This window comes from Lycium ferocissimum, chromosome 7 (assembly GCF_029784015.1).
Source record: "Lycium ferocissimum isolate CSIRO_LF1 chromosome 7, AGI_CSIRO_Lferr_CH_V1, whole genome shotgun sequence".
Lineage (NCBI taxonomy): Eukaryota > Viridiplantae > Streptophyta > Magnoliopsida > Solanales > Solanaceae > Lycium > Lycium ferocissimum.
In genome coordinates this window covers 68999812-69012183 of record NC_081348.1, presented here as the reverse complement: position 1 = coordinate 69012183, position 12372 = coordinate 68999812, and positions in this window count along the sequence as shown.

Genomic DNA, 12372 nt, shown 5'->3' with positions numbered 1-12372 from the left:
TATCCTTTTAATGCTATCTCCTTAATTACAAATTTAGTCTTTCCTTGATATTATTTGCACGTGACTGCGTGATTGGTCCTACTGTTTTCCTTTGAGACATTTTTGACTTGTCGTTTGCTGAATCATTTATGGGCCTTTGCTGTCTACTTCAACAAGATATATTGGATACATATATTTGTATGTGTGATTGTGTTTGAATATTTTAAATTCATGTTACATTAGTTGCTAAGTGTAGATGCCCTCTAACCTCCATTCTCTTTTCCCCCCTTTTGTTTTTTGCATGGAATCCAATGACGTAGGCCATTTGGGCCAAGTTCATAAACCACAGTTTGTTGGGCCAGAGCCTTCCTTTCTCTTTATTTATTGTATGTGTATTTGTGAATACATTGTAAGAATGCTTGTAAATATTGGAACCTATATGGTTAGAACTTAGACGAAATAGGAAAACGATACGTATATCATTTAGAATGGATAGGAACCTAAATGGTTTTCAAACTTGGACCCAACAAAAGATAACATTGCTTCAAAGAAATTGAGAGGAAATAATTTTCCAAATCTCTTTACAAAACTGGAAACTGACAGTGGAGCATGTCTTTTTCTAACTTGGAATTCTTGGGAAAACTGGGGGCAAAAACAGTGGATTTTAAAGAAAAAATGCAACTCCCTTTTAAAACTTGATAATTGGAAAAAGGATGATAAAAACATGGTTTGTGAAAGATAAATGAAATGGGTTTCAAATGATTTCCAACAACTTAAAGATTTTTCTAACCTTTTGAGCCAAACCCACTTTAAGTTGAAACAAAAGAACAGGAATTCGACTTGGGCTTAAGTTAGAGGAAAGGTTCAAATAATGAATATGATTGACCTACATTAAGTAAATACATTTGCAAAATCTTATGACTTATGTATATCACATGGCATTTTTTACAAATGACATGCTTGGAGTTATTTTCATAAAAACTTATAAGGGTGAAAGAGACATAACATTTGGATCAAATCAAGTGGAGCTCTATTCACGAGAAATTTGGGTGTATTTGGTCCAGAAATGAAATGACTACTTCTAACCTTATATGCATTTTTTCAAAACGATTTCAACTTCCTTTCTTCAAAACAAAAGGGATTTTTGCCAAGGATTTCAAATGATATACCATGACAACATATACAAGATTTTAAACTATTATAAGCAAATAATTACAAAATCACACATTGAAGCTCGAAGGTTAACTGTATTCTACGGATTCTTAATATCGGGGTGTCTTAACGCCTTCCCCGAGGAATCACCAGAAACCTTACCTCGAACTATGGTTTAAAAATTAATTTTTTTTCTTGTTTGAATAAACTTTTTTAACTTTGTTTTCCTAATTTCCCTTATAAATTAGGTGGCGACTCTAAAAAAACATAAAATATAAAAGAGCCCACAAATTCAAAGTAGCTTTTATGCCTCGCGTAAAAGTGAACTGTAACAGCCATGCTAGCAGTCATTTCATCTAGTCATGACGCATGGGGACTCGAGAGGTCCATATACCTATTTTGGCGTGCAACCCGATCCTATGTTGAGGCTTGCAACCTGAACCCATGATATGTATATGTTGCGACGTGAAACCTGATCCCAAAAGTCATAGCGGATATGTAACCTCAATTTTACTTTTCCGGCCTCAAAGACCACCTCGTATCTCCTTTATCACAACTCATCCATTAAGCAAGTAAGTATAAGTGAATGCATGTACGCAAGATATCATATGTCATGTCCCAAGTTGGGCAACATGCGGGCACCTATTATTTCCCACCTCGGTAGGCGAACCCTTTCCCAATCAATCATGCAACCACAATAAAGTAATCAAGACAACCAAAATATAATTCTCAAATGTAGATCATAATAAGGATAGTGCAGAAAATAATACATCAATCCTAAGGAATCTAGTCTAAGGCCGTACAAGAGCCACTACTACAAATAAGTCTGAATACATAGTCTCAAAATAAAATATTGTCTCAAAAATAGAGAATGAGACAAGTAAAATGAGAGGAGTCATCCGGGCTGTGGATCCGTTCATGTGCTCACCCTGGATGCTCGATCAACAATGCCTCGGGAAATCAGCCACGAGGAGAGAAAGTCGATCCAGTCACGTACCCTACACTCATAAAAGAACGCAGCAAGGTAGAACCAGTACCACAACACATACTGAGTAGTCATCATAGGCCGACAACAGTTTGCTAACATATATAAAGAAAGAGACTAGAAAATAATCATGCCCAAAATCAAGTATCAATCAACTCAATCCAAAATAGTATGACAAGTCTAGAAGTATCACCAACCGGATCATGGCCTATGGTGAAGCATCTAAACAGAAGTCTGCGAAGTTTCCACAATTCCTCAATAATCACAACCACAAGTACAATCCACGAATCCGATCAACAAATGCAAATGAGATGATAATGATAAATGCATATGCAATGCAATGATACACATACGCTCCTGGCGGAATACCTCCACGCCTCGATAGTCATGACCCACAGGGGAATCGCGAATTCCGTGTACCGGCTGCGGCGCACAACCTGATCCAATATATATATAAATGTTGCGGAACGTGCAACTCGATCCAAAATAGGTTTATATATGTTGCGGCGCGCAACCCGATCCAATGTAAGTAGAAAATATGTTGTGGCATGAAACTCGATCCAATATAAGTATAATATAGGTTGCGGCGTGCAACTCGATCCAAATGTATGAGTATGAATGCATAAATAATATCAATGCCAAGAGAATCTATCAATATCAACGGTGCCACACATGGACACATGTCACAAGAATCTATTAATATCAACGGTACCACACATGGACACATATCACGAGAATCTATCAATATCAAATCTAGTATCACAACGTGGCGACAAGCCAATAGATCACAACAAGGCAACAAGCCACAGTCAAACAACAATACCAACCTAAGTAATCCATCCCAACTTCATACCCGAAGGCATAACATACTTTCTCCAACAATCACTAACTCTACATATGTTTCGCTAACCGAAGTTTAACTGTACCCTACCTAGTAGCCGAACAGGAGCCACGAACAATCACACATTTGCTTTGCCCTTTCATAGCGCCTCCAAATACTCAAAGTCTAATCATATTCGAATTCTATATTAGAAATCATGAAGAACAACACCCATAATGCTAAACTTATCTTTCGAATCAAATTAAACTATGGAGAAAGGGGAAACGGGCCCACAAGGGTAAAACAGTCATTTTGGAAGTAAAATATGCAATTAAATGTTCTAGGAGTTCAATTGTCACACCCCACCCTTGGTAAGGCGTGATTGGCACCCGGCACCCTACAGGAACCGAGCGAACCAACTTATAACTTACATCCTTCGTGTCTCAAATGGAAACAATAAGATCAAGAGGCTAAATATGAATATAATATCATGCATAAGTAAATGGACAATGGACCCATGATGCGACATTACTACTTGTCACACTATGACTAAGGCAGTACACGGAAGCGTACGCAAAGCCTCTATGAACATGACTAAAGTATATGAGTGTGGACAGGGCCCCCGACATACCCTCTTGCCATTAAAAAAACATATACAACTCGAACTCGGCAATGCTCCAGGAAGAAGTGGAGCTCACCAATCAAAACTGGTACCTGATGACAGCCTACGATGAAAGATCCTCGTCTTGTCTATCTACACCTGCAGGCATGAACGTAGCGTCCACAAGAAGGGACGTCAGTACGAGCAATGTACGGCATCAATAGTAGTATGATTTCAGAAGGAAGATAACATAAGATAAAGTAAGTAATTATACCTCGTACTCTTCTTAAGATATCTATCATGTAAACTACTCGTCTACAGGAAAAACATTTCATACACATCCATACACAACATACATACATATGTATTCATATACACTTACTATACATACATCTGTCATATCCGTACCCGGCCCTTTCGGGACTCGGTGTTATCCATACTCGGCCCTTGCGGGACTCGATGTTATCCGTACTCGGCCCTTGCGGGACTCGATGTTATGCCCAACTGATCAGTGGGATGCAATGCATGCATGCATACATACATACATACATACATACATACATACATACATACATACATACATACATACATACATACACATATACATAAAAATGCATAACTGAAATCAACATCATTATTACCATTATCATTATCACTATATCCTTCCTTAGAAGAGCACCTATCTTAAAGTGAAGTCGACGATGTCGTGGGAGTCTCGAGAATCATGAACTTAGATAGCATTGAAAATAGAACCGTCATCGCTATATCTTGCCTCGAAAGAACAGGTATTATGAGGTGAGATACAAGTATTATGAGGTGAGATCAATCACAAAGAATAGTCTCAAGATCATGAATAAGCTCAATAATATCATAAGGATCATGAGATTCATAGGCTTCTAGCATTTGTGGAAGCAAGGATATTATGGATATGGCACAAAGGTTTATGATGAAAGAATCATGCCTTTAGAAAGAAAGGGTTTAGCCTTAACATACCTTTTTGGTCGCCTTAACTTTAACTACTCAGCGCTTGTCCTCCCAGGCTCGTAAATCTATATTCAAGAAAATTTATACTATTGTTAGACTCACCTTTATACGCTTGTCTTAGTCCTTCAAATAAATCTTTCTACAATACGCAAAATTTCGGAAAGATCTCCCCCGTATTCTTTACCTCCTCCATATACCAAAACAACTCCCAAACAATACCAACAACATCAACAACCATATCAATACCAATATATTCCATAAAACATCCCACACGATGTTTCTCCAATATTCAAACCAACCATAACAACATCCATAATACCGTAATCAACGAATTATATTCAACTCTTTATGATTTTTCTCCTATGATTCTTTCCTTTCCAAGAATTGCTAAACTTTTATATCATCTTAATCATGTAAATAATAGCAAGAAAATACCTTATAGTAGAAGGACTTCACTTTATTCACCTTAAACTTGAACCACACGCGTCGCTATACGATTCTATACTCGCAACTATACGTTGCCTGAATCGGAATTCGAGAATTATTGTTGATATAGGCTTGAAATTTGGGTTTAGAAGTTGGGAAAATTTCTAGAGGATTTTGGAACAATTTGGAAGAGGTTTTGGCTGAAAAAGAGGGGGCAAGCCCCTTTTATATTGGTTCAAATTCGGGCGGGTCACTGTAGCAGTACTGTAGCAAGACTGTAGCACGCGTTTCTGCTCTGTCAGCTGAATTTGTAACGTTCATAATTCTCTGCTCCGATATCGTATCGACAAGAGGTTTGTTGCGTTGGAAACTAGACTCAACGAACTTCATTTTAGGCTTTTGAAACACCTTAAAACTCTTAATATACTAGGAGATATACCACTCCAAAGTTGACCCAAAATTCTGTCCAAAATTCTATCAAATTTTTGACAAATATATTTTCTTCGATTTGCTTGGTCTCGGAGTTTCCCATAGCTTAGTATATGATCGTAAACCGTCATGACTATATGATTAGTTCGCATAATATCATATATCCTTGAAGAGAGCTCCAGTATCCATACTTAGAACGTCCAACACTTATAAATTTTCGCGTACGAAATTACGGGGTGTAACATCAATCCTACTAATCAATTGCTAAAATAACTCAAGAATGGGTCAATTTCGAGGTTCAAGTGAAAACCCCCAATTTAGGTATGAACCCTAATTTTCCAACATTTAAATTCATCAACATAAATGGAAGATTCAAGCTTGTTAGCTATGAAATCATTAAATTCTATGATTAGATTAGTCAAACCCACTTACAATTTCCATTTAGAAATACTAGAGCTCATTTCAAGAAGTTATCATCAAAACCCATTTCTCCTCTTAGATTCTAATGGATTTCTAGCATGGATTCAAGCGTAGGAAGGTTAAAATAATGAATGTCAGGTTAGGAGACTCACCACAAGGAAGAATCAGCCTAGAACTATCCAATTTGCCTCAAGAATGGTTAGAAAGTAATGAATAAAGTGATAGGGGTTTAAGAGTTTTATCCTAGCATTTAATGATCTGGAACTCGTCACCTCTCGCTAGCGACTCCTCTGCCACTACTGCACATCTGCCACAGCGAATTCCTGTCTGCTATGGCGCCCAACTCAAATACCACCTTCCCACTATAGCGGACTAAGACCCCGCTTTGGCGGATCTGGTGCCGCTACAGCGGACACAAGAGACTAGAAATTTCTGGTTTTTCACTAACACACTCCTGAAATTCTACATTCACCTGAGACCCCATGGACACAAACCAGACATGCATTCACACATAAAAACACGCTACAGACTCACTCGTGGTCTCAAAATTCCCAACGGAGGTCTATTTGACTGGGTGAACACTCAATGACCACTACCTTTCCAACCAAAAACCCAAAATGCTCCCAAGTGCCTTGGAAAGCGAACTGTGCATCCCACCAAGTCACAAATGACCATCCGGACCTCTCGGAATCGACGAATTTCTGAAAAAGGTCCGGTTACCCAAAAGTTAACTATTGGTCATACGTTTTTCACTTTAAGATTCAATTTCACAAAAGTCATCATATAACTCGCTCGATTACCTCGGGAACCATACCACCCATCCCCGCAGGTCAAAATCATACTAATAGGGCTCAAAGAAAGGTCAATGGGGGTAAATGGATCAAAAGTGCTATAGTGACCAAACAGGTCGTTACATTAGATATCAATTAAACAATCGCTCGTCCTCGAGCTACAAGGAAAGAAATGGGGGAAAATTACCTGATTCAGCAAACAACTGGGGATATCGGGAACGCATATCAGACTCGGGCACCCATGTAGCCTCCTCAATACGACGATGCTTCCATTGAACCTTAACAGAAGCTATCTCACCTTAACAGAAGTTATCTCCTTAGACCTCAACTTTTTAACTTGCCTATCTAAGATCGCAATAGGCTCTTCCTCGTAAGACAAATTCTCATCAAGCAATACTGAATCCTAACGAACGATATAAGACCCATCTGAATGATACCTCTTCAGCATAGAAACATAGAAAACAGGATGAACACCTGACAAGCCTGGTGGCAAAGCTAACTCATAAGTAACATTACCCACACGATGGAGAATCTCAAACGGACCAATGTACCTCGAGCTCACCTTGCCCCTCTTCCCAAACCTCATAACACCTTTCATGGGTGAAATTTTCAAAAGAACCTGCTCACCCTCCATAAACTCTAAATCACGGACCTTTTCGGTCTGCATACATCTTTTGCCGACTCTGAGCTGCCACAAGATTTTCCTGAATAAGCTTTACCTTGTCCAACGACTCTCTAAGCAAATCTGTACACCAAGACCGAACCTCAAAAGCATCAAACCACCCAATAAGAGAATGACACCTCCTACTATATAAAGCCTCGAATGGCGCAATATTAATACTGGAATGGTAGCTATTATTGTACACGAACTCTGTCAAGGGTAAGGAACTGGTCCCAATGAACGCCAAAGTCAATAACACATGCTCTCAACATATCCTCGAGCAGCTGGATGGTCCGCTCTGACTGACCATCAGTCTATGGATGAAATGCGGTGCTAAGGTCTAACTGAGTACCTAACTCCGCCTGCAACATCCCCTAAAACTTGGAGGTAAATTTAGTCCCTCGATCGAAAATGATGGAAATAGGAACCCCATGCAACCGCACTATCTCTCGGATGTAAATCCTGGCCAACTTCTCCGCATTATATGTAATTTGAACTGGGATGAAATGAGCAGATTTAGTTAACCGATCAATAATAACCCAAACTGAATCAAACTTGCCCAGGGTCTTCAAAAGACCCACAACGAAGTCCATGGAAATACGCGCCCATTTCGAAATGGGCTTCCTTTAGAGCACCCTGCTAGGTCTCTAGAGCTCATGCTTAACTTGCTGGCAATTCCCACACTGAGCAACAAAATCTGCAATATCTCTCTTCATTCGACCCTACCTGTAGTGCTTCCTCAAACCACGATACATCTTAGTCGCCCCTGGATGAATAAAATACCTGGAGCTATGAGCATCCTCTAGAATCAATCGAATCAGACCACACACAAGGAACGCACACGCGTCCCTTGATCCTCAGAATCCCCTCATCGTCAAGTACGATCTCATTGGTCTCACCTTTCAAAAACTTATTATGAATCTTACATAACTTGGCATCCTCAAACTGCTGAGCACTAATTTGCTCCCAGAGAGACGACCTCACCTTCACACACGCTAAAAATTTACCCGAATCTGAAATATCAAGTCGCACAAGACTGTTAGCCAGAGTCTGAACTTCCATGGCTAAAGGACGCTTAAAAGCAACCAACCAAGCTAAATTACCCATACTTACTGTCTTGCAACTCAAGGCATTGGCTACCACATTAGCTTTACCCGGATGGTAAATTATAGTGATATCATAATCCTTCAGAAGCTCCATCCATTTACGCTGTTTAGAATTGAGATCCCTCTGACTGAGCACGTGCTGAAGACTGCGATGATTGGTACACACCTTACAATGGACCCTATATAGATAATACCTCCAAATTTTCAGCGCGAAGACTACCGCTGTAACTCCAAATCAAGAGTAGGATAGTTCTTCTCATGGATCTTCAATTGCCTAGAAGCATAGGCAATGACTTTTCCCTCTTGTATCAACACGACACCCAAACTCCCACGAGACCCATCACAATAGACTGAGAAATCGTTACCCTCCATGGGTAATGCCAAAATCGGAGCTATAGTCAACAGAGTCTTGAGCTTTTGAAAGCCCCCTTCATAAGCATCGGACCACTGGAAAGGAACATCTTTCTGAGTCTATCTGGTCGGGTAAGAAGAAATAGAAGAAAACCCTTTCACGAATCGACAGTAGTAACTAGCCAAACCCACGAAACTATAAATCTCAGTCACAGCAGTGGGCCTTGCCCAATCCCTAACAGCCTTAATTTTCTTAGGATCAACCATGATCCCTTCCTTCGACACCACGTGGCCCAAGAATGCCACTGAATCGAGCCAGAACTCACATCTCAAAAACTTGGCATAAAGCTCTTTCTCTTTCAATAACCCAAGGACAATCATCATATGATGCTCATGGTCTTCTCTACTCTTCGAATACACCAAGATATCATTAATGAATACTATGACGAAGGAATCCAAGTACGGCTTAAAAATCCCATTCATCAAGTCCATGAAAGTTGCTGGGGCATTTGTAAGCCCAAATTACATAACAAGGAACTCGTAATGACCATAACGAGTCCTAAAGGCCATCTTTGGAACATCATCGGCCCGAATCTTCAGCTAGTAATAGTCGAACCTCAAATCAATCTTTGAAAACACAGAATCTCCCTGAAGCTGGTTGAACAAGTCATCAATGCAATGAATAGGATACTTATTACAAATAGTGACCTTGTTCAGCTGACGGTAATCTATGCACATCCTTATTGTCCCATCCTTCTTTTTCACAAATAACAGGGGAGTGCCTTTAAAGGAGATGCTCAAATTCATTGGACACATATCATAAGAATATATAAATACAACAGTACCACACATGGGCAAATATCACGAGAATCTATCAATATCAAATCTACTCTCACAACATGGCGACAAGCCAATAGATCACAACAAGGCAACAAGACACAATCAAACAATAATACCAACCTAAGTAATCCATCCCAACTTCATACCCGAAGGAATAACATGCTTTCTCCAACTTTGTTAATCAAAGTCTAACAATAAGGCAAACTGTAACCTGCCTGGTAGCCGAGCAGGAGCCACGAACAATCACACCTTTACTTTGCCCTTTCATAGTGTTACACCTTAAAAAAATTTCCGTTCATGCACAGTGAATAGACTAACGAAGGGCACGAAGTATACGATATTTCAATAAGTAAGAAATAGCATTTGATGATTCTAAATGAGATTTCAAAGACATTCGAGGTAAGAGACCGAAGTTTGCTAAGAAAGGCAAGGTACATGCTATGTATCGGAAGACGAATTACGAGTATCGAATTAATGACGACTTAATGATATTTTGGAGAAGAGCTATAACATTCCATAGATTATTAATGAGGTGTTAAACAAGTGTTAAGAAGGTTCCATAAGGATTGGAGATCAGACGAGTCGACGAGAACGAAATCGGAATAGTTGGGCATTATACGGCCCAACATACTGGCCGTATAAATTATGCGGCCGTATGTTAGGCCGTATATTTAGCCCGTATTGGCGCATTCATCGGACCAAATCTATGGCCGACATACGGTCGAGATAATTTATACGGACCGTATGTTGGTCCGTAGAAACAAGACGGGGCAGATTGTGTATTATGAATAAGGGGATCAAGTTCATTTCATTTCATTTCCCCTTTACTCCCCTTCTCTCTAGAACTCTCTAGAATATTTCTCCACACTTCACCTACAAGAATCCAAGAGAGAGTAAGGATCAACTTCATCAAACCAAGGAAATCAAGTGTAAGAAACTCATTAGAGTTCATCCAAGTCAAGAAATTCCATTGGAAGTGAACTAGGGTTTTGGTGCAAGAGAAGTATTTTCACTTAAGGCTTATTCCTACACTATCGAAGGTAAGTTTTATGATGTTTCCATGTTGTTTAGGGTAATGAGAGGTTGAAAGACTTAGATGATAGAAGGAGATAGAAAATGGGTCATAAAGATGAGAATAATGAGATTGTGAATATTAGTTTGGAATGAGTCATGAATATTGATATATTGTGATTGTAAGCATGTTATGAATGACTTTTAGAACATGGGATAGGCATTATATGTCAGAAAATGAACTAGTGTGCTATGACCATGACTATAGATGAATTAGAGTGAAATTTAGAAATGTGGATAATGTGGATGAATAAAGAGTGTTGGCTATAATGTTGTTAATGTTCTTATTGACATTTGGGAGTTGATATGTGACGTGGGGAAAGTTGAATAAACAAAGAAAATGCTACCCGATTTTCTCTAGCTTTAGTAAGCACGTTCTTATAATCGATTAGCTAATGTTAATACGAACTTTCTTGAAGGTAGAAATGCGAGCATTGAAGGAGAACAATCAAGCGATAGAATTATTAAACGAAAGAGGTATGTAAGGCTAATCCTTTCCTTCTATGGCATGAATCTTCCCATTTTTCCATGATCTTCCTACATAACGGGAATTATGAGTCTATGCCTATAAGGAGCTACATATGTATAAGATAAGGAAAAGAGATAAGACACGAGTATGGTAATGGATGATGATGATGAGTTTAAGTCTAAAGAATCCTAAAGTGAGATATGATGCCCATGAAGTTAATGATTCTAAGTATGGTTCCATTGATGCTTTTTCTTGTGTACACTTACCTTAAAACGTTAGTCCCTTCAAGGTGAGATATGATGATTATGATTACTCCATAATGCAATCGGGTCCACGACCTCATGTCACCCCGACATCGCTATAGTTGCTTTCAATGTTCTAATGTATGCTTTAATGATAGACGTATGATAATGCTAAGGATGATGTTGATTTCATTTATGTATTTTTATGTATATGTATGTATGTATGCATAGCACTCCCACTGCTCAGTACGGATAGCATCGAGTCCCGGAAGGGCCGAGTACGGATAGCATCGAGTCCCGGAAGGGCCGAGTACGGATAGCATCGAGTCCCGGAAGGGCCGAGTACGGATAGCATCGAGTCCCTGAAGGTCCGAGTACGGATACTATCGAGTCCTGGGAGGGCCGAGTACGGGTGATACCGAGCCTATATGGCTGGGTACGTGGATGTACTGCATTGTAAGTTATTGTATATATAAGCAGGTGGATGTAACAAGTGTATCTCTAGGAGAATAAAGGGGTAAGTACGTATGACGAATGTTTAAAAAGTATTATGAGAAATGAACTGTTCTTTTATCTTATGCTATTCCTCATGCTCTTATCATGTTATTATCCATGCCTTACATACTCAGTACATTGCTCGTACTGACGTCCGTTTTCTTTGGACGCTGTGTTCATGCCCACAGGTAGACAGGGAGGCGACCCAGATTCATAGGAGCTTCTAGCAGACTTTGAGGGCACTCCATTGTTCCGGAGGTGCCATTGATTTATTATTTTGTGTACATATATATTTTGGGCACGACGTGGTCCTGTCCCGTCCATATGTCTAGTACTCTAGTAGAGGCTCGTAGATACGCATGTATGGGTAGTATGGTCTCACGATGTCCTTATCGTATGTATATTATTTTGATAACTGAAGGGCTTATGTATATAAAGGTAAGTGTGTTTCAAGGTGAAAAATGGTTTTCCTATGATTTGAGTATAAGATTAATGAATGAACGCCTGATGTGTATGATGGGTAAAGGTATGAGCGGTGCTCGGTGGTTAA